General features: G+C 37.6%; 1 protein-coding gene across 3 annotated transcripts in view; it reads left to right on the forward strand.

Annotated features, from left to right (window-relative positions):
- Positions 1-13514, forward strand: part of ATF7IP (activating transcription factor 7 interacting protein) — a 53016-nt gene that overhangs the window by 14135 nt on the left and 25367 nt on the right. The window contains exon 1 of one of the 3 annotated variants that reach the window (XM_075182879.1): positions 1477-1749. The exons of 1 other annotated variant lie outside the window; for it this stretch is intronic. The gene's annotated coding sequence lies outside the window, so the exon portion shown is untranslated. Of the gene's footprint in view, positions 1-1476; positions 1750-12095; positions 12295-13514 lie in introns of those variants that run through there. One more of the 3 variants, XM_075182880.1, reaches the window with a different exon arrangement.

The following is a 13514-nucleotide window of genomic DNA, read 5'->3' on the forward strand; positions in this document are numbered from 1 at the left end:
TAAGTAATAAAAATGATTGTGTAGAAAAAACGATGATTGTAAAATATGCCCAATAACATGGATGACAACCATCTCCATTTATTATGTACTAGTGGCATAGGCATGGAAGATGTCTCGCTGAATGTGCTGCCCAAAGAACTTTGTTATGGCCAACTTCCGGGTTTTACATTTAATACCACATTGTGTATATTAAGGGTTTGCCTTCATGACAGCAGTATTTATCGGTCTACTTGCAGTAAAATACAGCTACATGATCATTTTTGTTTTTTACATATCACCCCTGCAATATGAAAGAGTCACTGCAATGCTGATAAAAATGTTTCATATTTGGTTGTCTGAGGTGTTTCAAATACAGCATGTCTACAAGGCACGGGGGCATACAGTCTGACTACTCATCTGTTTAGGTGGGCCTGGTCCATCATTATCTGCACATTGCAGTGGCCTTAACTGTGTGGAGTTTGTATGTTCTCCGTGTTTGCGTGGATTTCCTCTGGTTGCTGTGGTTTCCTCCCACAATCCAAAACCATAGTAGTAGGTTGATTGGCGGCTACCAAATTGACCCTAGACTGTATGTTAGGGAATTTAGACTGTAAGCTCCAAAGGGGCAGGGTCTTGTGTGAGTTCTCTGTACAGCTTTGTGGAATTAGTGGCGCTATATAGCTGACGATGATGATAGGGTTTGATCTTAGTTAGGCAAGTGGGCTTGTAGCGAAACTAACGGCTGTCTTCCTCATTATCCATGTAACTGTGCCTACTACTACTTCAGCCTTGTCATGATGAATGGAGATATGTTTACTGCAAGCAGGGTACCTGCCAAATTATCAAGCATTTCAGTAAAACCGCTACCAATCCGAGGCATTGGACTGAGTATCCGGAGTTGTTTTGTATGCTTCATTATCAAAAAAAAATACTGCTATTTGAACAAGTAATTTTTATTGTAATTTTGTCATGTTTGGGTTTTTTTCTAACCAGAATTGTCTCTAAGATGTAACTTTAATTACTGGAGCAAAAAATACTTGAAACATTAGGTTTGTTCTAAAATCTGAACATTAACTCATTGAGAATATTGTTAATAGGTGTTAAAGCAATTAAAATGTTTGCAATAGGCACTATTGTGCTACAGTTTCCCTCTTGAAATCATGCCTGCTTTCATGTGTTTGCTTGTGCTAGAATTGTTTTAACTGCAGCTTTCTTACCAGTATATAACAGGAGTTGTGGATTTTTTCTCTGCCTGGAATGGCTTTTGATCACTTTTGAGTTTATTTGTGCAGCTGAAAGTAATGCTTCATTTCCTTTTTAGTCTGCAATGGGGCCCATCAAGGAGCAATACTGCCTACTGTTGTGTTAATGTCCTGTTTTTTGTTTTTTTTCTGTGAAGGATTAGTTTTGTCTGTTGGTGCTGCTATGTGATGTGGGAGGTGCCTCACTGCACACATTTGCTGCAGTACTCCTAGTTGGCAAGCACCGAAAACAGTACAAAGAGTTCAGACCATAGTAACTACACGATCAGTCTCAGTGTACAGCTTTTGTCATTTCTTTTCTTTTTGATAGTTATTATTACACTTTGTAGGAAAAATGAGTATGCCAATCGGTTGAATTCTCTTTTAAGTAATATTTGTTCCCAGATAGCTTATTTAGCTTTTTTTTAAAGTAAATTATGTTATAGTATTTTAGCTTTCTTACATGTTTGTTTGGTGCTGGCGGTGTGTCCGAAGGGGGAAGATCGCTACGCGGGCACTGTTTTGTGAGGTAAGAGACAATTGTTTGATCTTGCATTATAAATTTATCTTTCAGTATGAATTTTGAGCTAGTACTGCTAAAACTTATGACATCCATGTCTTAAAGCTGCAAGGTTTGAGCTCGAACATTGACATTGTGAGGGTAATTAATATAGCTGGAGGAGTGGCAAACTGTTTCACTGAGCAGTGATTCTGCCAAAGACACCACCCACAGGGGAGTTTTTGTAACTGGATTTTTTTTTTTTTTTGTGATGCCGGTTAACTACATTTGACAGCTGTTAGTCATCCCAAAAATGCTATCGATGACTTTTTTTTATTTTTTTATAGGATTGTAATTTCCAAATGATAATTTATCTTCAAATTTTAAGTTGTATGTATATATGTGTTTATATATTATGGTATATATTTGTGGTAAGTAGTGTGTGTGTATATATAATATACTTTTTTATAAAATGTATATTATATCCTTTTTTATTATTCCTTCAAATACAGTTTGTAAATGTGCTTCCCCCTCAAATTTTGGATTATATAGATGACCTGTTCATATAGTTCATTTCAATCCTGTTTAGTTGTAGTGTACAGGGTTTTATTTGTTTTGTTTTTTAAGTAATGCTGATGTCTTTATAATGTTTTTTTTGCTATTTTGATACTAAATTGTCTAAAGAAACCATTTTAATTATATGTACAGTGCTGTAAATACTTGCAACAAGTGTTTATAGCACTGTACATTTTGTTTTGCCTATTCATAATTCATTACTTTTTGTCAGTTGTTCTAGCACACTCTAGTGTTTATATTCTGCATTGACAAGGAAGTTGAAAGGTTTAATTTTTTGCTTTACTTTTCGTTGATGAAGTGGTTATCATAGTCTGATTTGCTGCAAACAGTGATACTTTGGAAAATAACACCTCACGTTGCCTGTGCATCTATATAAATTAGTGATGTATATGCGTTTCTATATAAATATGTGAACCTTTGCTCTAAACCTTTAAATATCTTAGTGTATATATAAAGCAGAAGTATATTTTTCCAAACATTTCTATAATCAAATTTCTAATATTTTCTGATTATGTAATATGTTTATACAATTCCTTTGTTCAATAACTTTATAATTGGTTGCATTACTATAGGCATACTTGCCCACTCTCCCGGAATGTCTGGGAGACTCGTGAAATTCGGGTAGGACTCCAGGAGACCAGGCAAGTCTCCCACATCCTGCCCATCTGGTGACAAAATTACACAATTTGTGGGGAATCATGTCATTTTGGCCTGTCCCTAATGACAAAATGACGATTCCGTTGTGGGGGCGGGACCAAAATCACACAAATTGCTATGCCCCCTCCCACCACAACCCCTCACCAGGATTTCCCAGATGCCAGGTACATAAAGTTGGCGAGTATGTATGACTATAGTATAAATTATGAGATTAAGTTTACTGGGACTATATAAAGAGAGAATGCAGGCAGTGCTTTTATAACTCATGAAAATCTGAGGTGATTTCTAATATTACACTAAGCAGTAAATTGCATTATTCCTTTCAACACCAAGGTCATATTATATTTTCGAGGGGTTGTCTACCCATAGGAGTATTTTGCTAGAACTCCCCCTACACAAATTCCAATATCAGATTCACTCTGGAGATGCACTTATGGCAACTATCGTGTCAAGAGCACTAACCAATGCTGCGGATACATTATAATCTGCGTTGTTAGACTGGAGTTTAAACGTTTCTTCTGCCATCTGTGGCAGGAGAACCGGCCATTGTATAGACGCCAATGAACATGCCACCTCGGCTATTCTGGCATCTGGGAATAAGTGGTTTACTGGTAAAATATCTCAGTGGTGGCTATTTTTAAAAATGCTTGAAATAACTTCGTTCCCAAATACTATTATAATTTAAAAATGGCTGAAAAATCTGGTTAAGGAGGAGAAGATGGTGGTGCGGAATTTTTGTTTAGGTATTTCACCGAAGGCAAGAGAGCCTTCTATGATTATCTGATTCTGTCTGGGGTGAAAAAGCCGTGACCCCTTGTCTGACATGATTTATTTTAAGTGTTCCAAAATTTATTTAATCTGTTACACATTTACATATATAATACCTTCCCCCCCCAGGGGCTTTAGTGCATCTGGGCGTGGATCAACACTTGACTGAATGGCATGCATAACCATAACCTCACTGGCCTAGTATTCTTCCCTTACTTTCACAACAAAGATTTACATGGGGCATGGTTTTCCATATACAATCTCTATATTTGTGTGTGATAAATAGAGATGTATAACACACACACTTTGTTCACTCTGAATACTGAATTTTGAAAGAATCAAGGCAAGGGACTTGCACTCTGGAACAAAATGCAATCAGTGGATAAGGACCATATTGCTTCCATGTTGTGGTGGGAAGTATTATTGATGTCACCATGTATCAGTTATTACTAATGGCTCTATGCTGACATAATGTGAAAAATGTACAAAAAAAAAGCAATATACCCATTATTCTGCCCCTCTAGAACTCCGTTACTGAAAGCCAAACAAACATATTTGGTACAAGTTAACCAGTGCATGATACTCATGCATTCTAGTCAAATCAAGCTACTTAAGGTCTTAAAAAGGTTCTTGTCATGCATTTGGGCCTAGCCAGGCCTCAGGGGAAGAGCGTTACTTCCAGACGCAAGCGCCCTTTTTAATGTGTGTTCATGAGGTAAAATTACCTCACGAAAAGGAGTTTGACCCCTCAACTCGTAAATTTAGCCTTTACTACCCCTCCCATGGGGGGAAGGGGGGATGATGGAAATTAACTGACTTCACTCTTCTAATTTTTTTGTCAAGTAATGTCAGTATACCAAATTTCAGGTCAATTGGATGAGCCCTTTCTGAGAAAATAGTTTTTTCCACACACACTAACACACGCCGCTAGGCTTTTACTTTTATATATTAGATAATGCTAAGAATTTAGTAGGTCAGTGTAGTATATAACTCCGCCCAGCAGGTGGCGCTGCAGTTTGAGCACTCTGTCATCCGGTAGTTTTTTCCATACACAGACTAACACACGCCGCTAGACATTTATAATATAGTTCCTTATACATGAGAAAATTAGACAACTTTCATTTGATCCTTATGGAATTACTTAGGGTGTAAAGCAAACACCCCTTCTGGGTAATGGCTGTAAAATGAAAGAGGACCTCTTTACTAAAACTTCTAAAAGAAAATCATTTGTGCCATGGAAAATATAAAACTTGCTTGGGTAGATTTAAAATATTAAAAAGTATTTCTGCAGCACCAATTAATAAAAAATGGGTTCGATCATAGAGGTAGTGATGAATACATAGTGTTCCTTTTAAAACAGATAACGTGGGCTGAAGGAGGGACTGTGGAACAACGAAAGGTGTCTGCTGATCTGGTTATTTTTGTTTTATGAACTCTTCTATGCGTATCCTTCTATAATTCAACAGAATGCACAACTGTCTTTGAATGCAAAACACCTAGTTATGAGGAGCATCACAGTAGCTGTGTATTATTGGGGGTTAACATACATAATAATGTAAACCGTGAGTTCTAATGTCACCACTAATAAAGTTAATTTGAACTGAAATATATATGTATTGCATTATACAGTTCTGAATTTTAATCTCTTCTCTGTTTAGAATATTGCAGGTTACGTATTGGTGATTAATGGTTCAGCTTGGTTAAGTAGCATAATAAAATAATCAGGTGCATTCCTCTACCCCTTGTCTCATTAGATTGTAAGGACATGGGGTAGTCTGGGAAGTAATGTTATTGGGACAAGGCAGGGTAAGAGATTAGGATTTTGCTCTAAAATTTGTAATGCTTGTCCCATTTTAAACTGTTTAACACAAATAAGGGTTGATTTAATTTTGAAAGTATGTACTTCCGTGCTCCTGCCTCTAGCAATGTCCTGGCTCTTCTTGGCCACAGGGAGCCGTAGAAAATCACTCATCAGCTGCATCCCTCAAAATTCTATCTGCAGCTGCTTCAGACTGACCAGACAGACACATTTATAACAAGAAAAATTACTTTGTCTGATTTTTTTTTTTTTATAAGCAGGGAAATATAGTTGTTAAAAAAAAAAAAAAAAAAAAAGTTGCTGTAGTATTTATTGTACACAGTGTTGCTAAACTAAAGAAAACTTTAGTGTTTAACAATACATTAACTTTTGTCTTCCTATATTGGTATGTCTGTTTAAATTTTAAAAAAAAATCAAAAACATTTTATATTCATTGTATACATGTGATAGCTAGCTATGGTAACTTCTACACCCACACTCCGGTTTCCTGGAGCAAGCTGTCACTTTAGGGCCGCTGTAAAACAATTAAAATAAGACCACTCTGTTGCAGAAGACCCTTTTACATTATACTTAAGAAGTAATTTAGTATTTTGGTAGTACAATAAATGTTTTTAAAAAAAATTATTTAGCGCTCTATATCTGACTCCCACTATGGTTTGATGGAAGCCCACTGATGTAAGTATATAACTTTCGGTTGTTGGAATGATTTAAAAGGGTTGGTCATTCAATGATGTGCAAAAATATTAATTTCTCTCGCATCCAATTTAGGACATACTGCAACCATATCAAAATAGATTCCAATACTGTGGTGCTGTGGTCTACAGGTTTTTTGTTTGTTTTTTTCCCTTCTGCTGCCATGTCAGATAAAGGAACTAGTTCCAAGGCTAAGACCTCTGTGGGAAAGTCTGTCATTTACTTTACCTGTTCCAACTGCCAAGCTAAACTGCTGAATGGATTGAAGGAATCGGATGCCCGATTTGTGGCCTATGAGTATGAGGACCGCTATTTGAGCACATCTGGAGGGAAATCGGCTGAGATTGAACCTGCTTAAGCAAGATCGCTGGTGTAGTCTTTCACTGGGAGGAAATATTTTTCAAATTTCAGTGGCGCCTGTTGCAAATCAGTTATAGGCCTGGTGTGGATTTTTTCATCTCTGGGGAAATTGACTCTTCAGTCCTAAAGCCATGTAAACGCCCCAATCCCACTTTGGTTCATTTTAGAGAAGGCTCTAATTTAGAGCTCTCCAAGAGGAGGTTGAGATGTTGGGAGACTGATATTATGTTACAAACCTGAAAGAACCTTTAGGAAACAGGTAGCGAATGAATTGGTCACTGTAGTTCTCCAGACACTTTATATAAAGGATTCATAGGACTCAGATTTTCCTTAAGTTTCTCTATTTAAGAGAAAAAGAGCATTTCCCTTCTCCTCAATTGTTTGAAATGTTAGGGGATCATTGGTCTAAACCTGATAAATTTCAATTTCCGAGGAAGTTCCTGGTAGTTTATCCCTTACTGGCTGAGAATACTGAAAAGTGTGAATTTCCTCCAAAAGTAGATGCACCAATGGGTCGCATGTTTAAATCTATTCTTGTCCCTTGTGCTGTTTCTCTTAAAGACAGCACAGATCGGAAATGGGAAGGCATTTTTCATTCATGTATGTTGCAGCTGGTGTGGGCCAAGACCCATCTGGCATCCACATGGGTCAACAAGGCCATTGAAAAATGGTCGAAACAGGTAGTCATTTGGCTTCAGTAGGGTACTTCTAACTCTGATTTACTGCCCTTAATGGATCACATTAGGGAAGCATCAGAGTACCCAGGTGAGGCAGTTCTGGGTGTGCAACCCTTGTTGCTAGAATTTCTGAATTTTATTGACTGGTAGAAGGGCTCTCTGGCTTAGATCTAGTGATGCAGATGTGGAGTTGAAGATTATTTGAATCCTTGCTTTTTGATGGTCAGGCTCTCTTTGACTGAGAGCTAGACAAGATAATCGCTCCAGCAACAGATGGTAAAAGCATTTTTCTTCTGGTAAATGCTCCCAGGTGAAAAGCCAAATTTTCTGTCATTTTGCTTTCACCTCAAACATAACCTCTTCTACCTCAAGGGGTCAGTCTTTTACCCTGTGAAGTGGACCATAGAGAGTAAAATAGGCATGGCCTTCCATACATCCAGCCTCCAAGCCCGCTGACAAATCTCCAGCATGACTGAATTTGTCACTACACAGCTGTGGTGGTAGCCAGCCTTCTGTTTTTCCAGGGAAAATGGATGACCTCCTCTCCAGAACTATGAGTGGAGGTCTAAAATACAACCCCTTCTCTTCAAAACCTCTTAAAGTCCTCTACGTAGTCTCATGGAGCCCATTCAGTCACTGCTGGCTTCAGCAGATTGTTTCAGAAAGCCAGACAGAAGGCCCAGGGAGTTTACTACAATCTGTTTCTGGTTCAGAAACCAGATAGAACCTATTGACTCCTCTTAAACCTGAGGTCTCTAAACACCAGTCTTCAGATGGACAGGTTCAAGATCCTACAGTCAGTAATCAATGGCATGGAGTAGAACGTATTTCTTGTTTCCATGGACTTTATGTACACCTTTCTTTACATCCTGATCTGGGAAGGACATCATGGCCTCATCAGATTTGTGTTAAGAGATCACCATTTCCAGTTCAGACTTTTTCATATTGTCTACGGCTCCCAGAGTATTCACCAAAGTTGTGGTGGTTATGGCCGCTCTGCTCAGATTAAAAGGAGTCAATGATTCCTTAAAGGCAGATTTGCTGTTAAAGGCTTTCTCAACCACTTTCAGAACAGCTGAACTGTTAGAATCTCATGGGTGGATAGAAAAACAATTATCAAAAATCCAACTTTATTCTGACTCGGTGTATATTTCTGGGCTTTCTCTTCGATTTACAGTTCTACAGAGTCTTTTTACCACAGGAGTAGATTATATCTGTCCAGAAACTAGTGGGGTCTGTTCTAACAAACAGAAGAACATCTGTTCTCAAGTGCACAGAACTATTGGGAAAGATGGTGTGGACATTCGAGGTTGTGCATTTTTGTGTGCTTCCATTCTCAGAATGTTCAGAATGACGATTCGAGACAGTGGTTCAAATCTAACGTTCACTTAGCTGCTCAGTTCATTACACGTATGTCCATCCTGTGGTTGCTGTGGACTGACAACTTGAACAAGGGTCGTTCTCTTTCCATCTGCGACTGCATGCGAACAGAGCCAGCCTTCAGTGACGGGGGACAGTGGCACTATATCTCCAAGGTAACTGGTCTAACGAGGGTCAGAGCTCTACATCAATGTACTAGAGCTTTTCCATCAATGTTATCAAATTGATGTACTTCAAATTGTTTTGAAATTGCTTTACCCCACGCTGATCATCTATATAGCGCCACTAATTTTGCAGGGCTGTACAGAGAACTCGCTCACATCAGCAGCCAATTAACCTACTGTTATGTTTTTGGAGTGAGAGGAAACTGGAGCGTCCGGAGGAAACACACACATGTACGGGGAGAACATACAAACTCCACACAGGTAAAGCCATGGTCAGGAATTGAACTCATGGCCCCAGTGCTGTGAGGCAGAAGTGCTAACAACTACGCCACCGTGCTGCCCTGTCAACTCTTTCATAAGCGCTCAATCTTTCTTGAAAGGCAAGCAGATTTTCAGTAAATTTGACATGCATAAATCAGGAGCCCCCTAAGGATGAGAGGCCAGTATCATGACATGCCATGAACAGTAATTTCTGGCAATACCTGCTGTTTACCCTGGGGTTGGAGAATTGGGAGTAAGACTTCTTCAGAAGACCTGTCATTCTCTCAGGAGTACGGTCTCTTCAACCAGAAGTTTTCCATCAAATAGTGAAAAGATGGGGTCTACTAGAGGGTGAAATGATATCCTCTGCTGAACCACAAGGTAGATCTGTTCTGTTTGAAAATCAGGGATATGCAGGCATCTGTTCTGTGGGATTATCACTAGATATTTATATTTTTCCTCCCATACTTCCTTGCATCTTCAAAAAGGCCAAGACCAAATTGGTCAAAAAGGTTGCGGTATGCGAACATACAAAAGATGGCGGCGGGTCCAAGATGGTGGTTTGCACTAAGAGAAGATGTTGAGGGGAAATTTGTATAAACTACATGAATCTCTTCATATGGGCAATGTACCGGGGAATAACAATGTTATGGAGCTTCATTGATATCAATGTCCTATTTATTTCATTGGAGTTTCTATATGTGGCACGCAACTTCATTGTAATGAATAGGGAACAGTACAGCAGAATACTGGTGAAACTGCTCTTGTTAACCCCTAGAGGGTTAACACTAGGGGTTAATGCACTGTCTGCCAAGTTCTATTGTTCTGAGTAGTGAAGGGAATGTGAAAGCACATATTCCAATCTCCTCTAACTTGATGAATACATGACAGCAGCAAATCAGTTGGGAGATATGAATTTGTGGAGATCCCATTTTAAATTAATGGCAAAAAAAGGAAGCTTGGTAAAAATGTGTATGTGTTTTTATGAGAAGATCACTTCCCTCTTCTGCTTGTATATAAAGTATATTTACTTTCATTGTGCCATCTTAATTACTTTTAAATAGTATTTTTAACGCGACACAAAGTGGTCAGTGTTGCTGCCTTATAGCGCTGGGGCCATAAGTTCTATTCAGACCATTGCATTAGCTGTTTGAAATTTACATGTTCCCCCAGAGTTTGCTTGGGTTTTCTACACATTCAAATTAACTTACCATATTTAAATTCAATAATTTCTAGGTATACAATTAGGACAGTAGTGGTGATGTTTGGCATGAGCAGGTAATAGCAAATTATCTGCTATGTTGCCATGTGATTATACCTCCCAAATGTTTTTTATTTGTGTGTGTGTGTGTGTGTGTGTGTGTGTGTGTGTGTGTGTATGTACCAGTCTAATGGTTGCTATTGGAGTTAAGAGAAATTAAACTAAAATGAAAATTTTAAGTGAGTTTAGGTTTAAATAATCTTCACAGTGCAAATACTAAGGCTTGATTGAATGTACTGATCTTGTGCATTGGCTGATGGTAGCATACACTACAGGAGAATCGATGGTCTGTGAGGAAGAAGTGGGCAAATTAGAGCTGTGCCTTACACCTGAGTGAGAAGTCCTGTTTGTATAAATGCACTTGTGTTCTAGATCATTTTCTGTAAGAGATTTTTTTTTTGTTTTAAGTATTCTGCTAATTAACTTTTTTGCCACCATGTTGGGAGGAATGGTTTGCATAGTTGACTTATGTAATGGGTAATGCAGCATTTGAAAATTGTCAAGATAAGCGAAGGTATGCATATCAAGTGATTCACTGTCATTTTGCAGGACATATGTTCTTCTGTTAATCGGCATCCCTATGATTCTCACTGATTGCAAACTACCAAGAGAATCTGTCTATGGGGAAGGACGATAACTGATATAGAGACTCGCTGTATAGTGAGTAAATCAATTTAAAAGACAACCAAGAAAGTGTTCTAATGTGCGATTTATTTATGTTTAAAAGTATTAACTCAGGTATTCTCATTGGCAGTCTGAGGGGGAAAGCTCAACTTTCATGGCTGCTGCATCATAATAAAGGATTGACTCTAAAGCCGACTGCATACTTCAATATTGGTTGATTGCCCGAATATTCTAAAAATTTAAGGGTCTTATATTAATTAGCTCAAACTTGATTTTGCATATTTTAAAATGGGATCAAAAGATTGCTGCCATGAGCTTGTTTGCAGACAACCTTCCAAACCATACTACCAGGCCTCATTACAAGCCAGAACTAATACAGGACACGTAGCCCAAATGCTGAACACCTAGGTCTTGTTCAATTTACCAAACCCACAAGGGTGTGGCCAAATTTCTACAGTGATCCTGCCGTGGTGTTGGTGCTACATGAGGCAGGTTCAGCCCATATGAAACCTGCTTGAAAGTGGACCGGTCACCTACACAGTGCTGGTAGGAATTTTGTGGACTAAATTAATATTCACGAGATTGCTTCTAAGAACCAATGCCTTCTGAATTTTAGGCATTGTCGCAGTGATGCCACGGTTTCAAGAGAATTTGTATTGTACTGATGACCAGAATTAATGACTTCGAAGTTAACAAAATAAAAATGGGCACATATCTTGAATTCAGGGGAAATTGGGCTATATATACTGCTGTTTATATTTTCTGGTATATTCTGCAACATCATATTTGTAATATTATGAATATAAAATGCAAATCTTTAATTTTCAGTGATTTGCTTCTGTGCCGTCCTTGTTTTATAACCTAGAACTCTGGTCTGTCAATTTAGAAACTAGTTAATGTATACGTTTAAATTTGTTATTTTTTTTAAAAAAATAAAAAAATTATATATATATTATAATGGCTTGAGATTTTTTTTTTTTTTACAATGGATTTGTTTGTACACCATTTGTAATATATAATTTGGTAAGCTTTAAGTTGTGCCTGCAGCCTGCTTCCATTTTCACACCCATGTCAGATCTCCTGACATAATTTCTTTTTTTTTTTCCCCAGTCTTATTGTTGTTACTAGGCAGTTTTCTCCATCCCCTCCTTCTCTGTTCAGTCAGCTGTCTGCTGTGTTTCCTGATTGGTTTGCATAATGTGAGGCTCAAAAACCAATGGCAGGTTCTATGCAAATTGTACACTCATTCAGTTGACATCAGACAGGGCTGGTATAGTTATTTGCCGGGAGAGCTGATCTTTGACGGCACCATGGCTGCAGGGGGCTCTCTTTCTGGTATGTGGTTTGTTTGTTTTTGTTTAATTATATATAGATTTTTAAACCCACATTCTAACCCTTTACTGTTTTGCAGGGAACTTAAACCTTAATGGCGTCTAACTACAGCTTTTACTCTTAGCAAATGATGAGGCCTTTTTAGACATTCGCTTAAAGGAACAGTAACACATGTGGCAAAATAAATATATATATATATATATATATATATATATATATATATATATATATATATATATATATATATATATATTAATTTGTGTGAATCAAAACTGGCGGAAAATTAGTCATGTGCAAGAAGCTTACTGAGGCTACCACCCATTCAATCTTAATAAGATAAGGTGCATTTTTAGTTTTAAATATATTTTATACATTTTCTGGTAAGATCACACTAGGAAAGAAAACTATCATGTATAACATTTTGAATAGTATCTTGAAGATGAAATCTACTTTTGTGCTTTCAATTATAAATAGAGTTAGTGTGAATTCCAAAATAAATATATATATATATATTATTATTATTATTATTATTATACACTACTGTGTGCAGTTTTAATTACTTTATCTGTGTGTCTTAAACATATTTGTCTACTGCAATTTTCGCTGTTTCTGTTATAGGACCAAAATGTCCCTCTCAGACACACCTTCACACTAAGTCTCAGGAAACAAGTGCTGTTGATGCAAGAGAACTTTCCACTCAGCACCTAGAACACCAATAGGATTGAGCAAATGACTGGCAACAGGAGTAACAGTACACAAACTGTTCAGCAAAATTCCATATCTGTTCCTGCTAGCAGTTACTGGCTACAAACTGTTAATTCTCAAATTTTAATCCAAATTATGTGAGTCATTGTTAATTATTTGTCCAAATCTAGTCATTGCCAGCCATGTGTCCAAACTTCCGCCATAAACTTGTTTGTTACGAATATAGAGGCCTTTACACTTCACTGATATAGTGAGCTTTTAGTTTAAGGGCTATATCTTTCTGATCTTTCTTTCTAGACAAGTAGAGAGCCAGGATGAGTGCAAACAATTTGATAAAAGTTCTTCATGCATTTGATTTCTGTGATGACCACACGCCCCCAATGCAGTTATTGTCAAATTAGAATTCTCTAAAGTTATTTGTGGAAATCTAATTATTTTTAGACAGCACAGGTGACAATGTAAAAATAACTGAGCTAACTGCTGGCCAAACATGCAGTTCTGCTAGCCAATTCAAAGAT

The sequence above is a fragment of the Mixophyes fleayi genome, chromosome 8 (assembly GCF_038048845.1).
Source record: "Mixophyes fleayi isolate aMixFle1 chromosome 8, aMixFle1.hap1, whole genome shotgun sequence".
Taxonomy (NCBI): Eukaryota; Metazoa; Chordata; class Amphibia; order Anura; family Limnodynastidae; genus Mixophyes; species Mixophyes fleayi.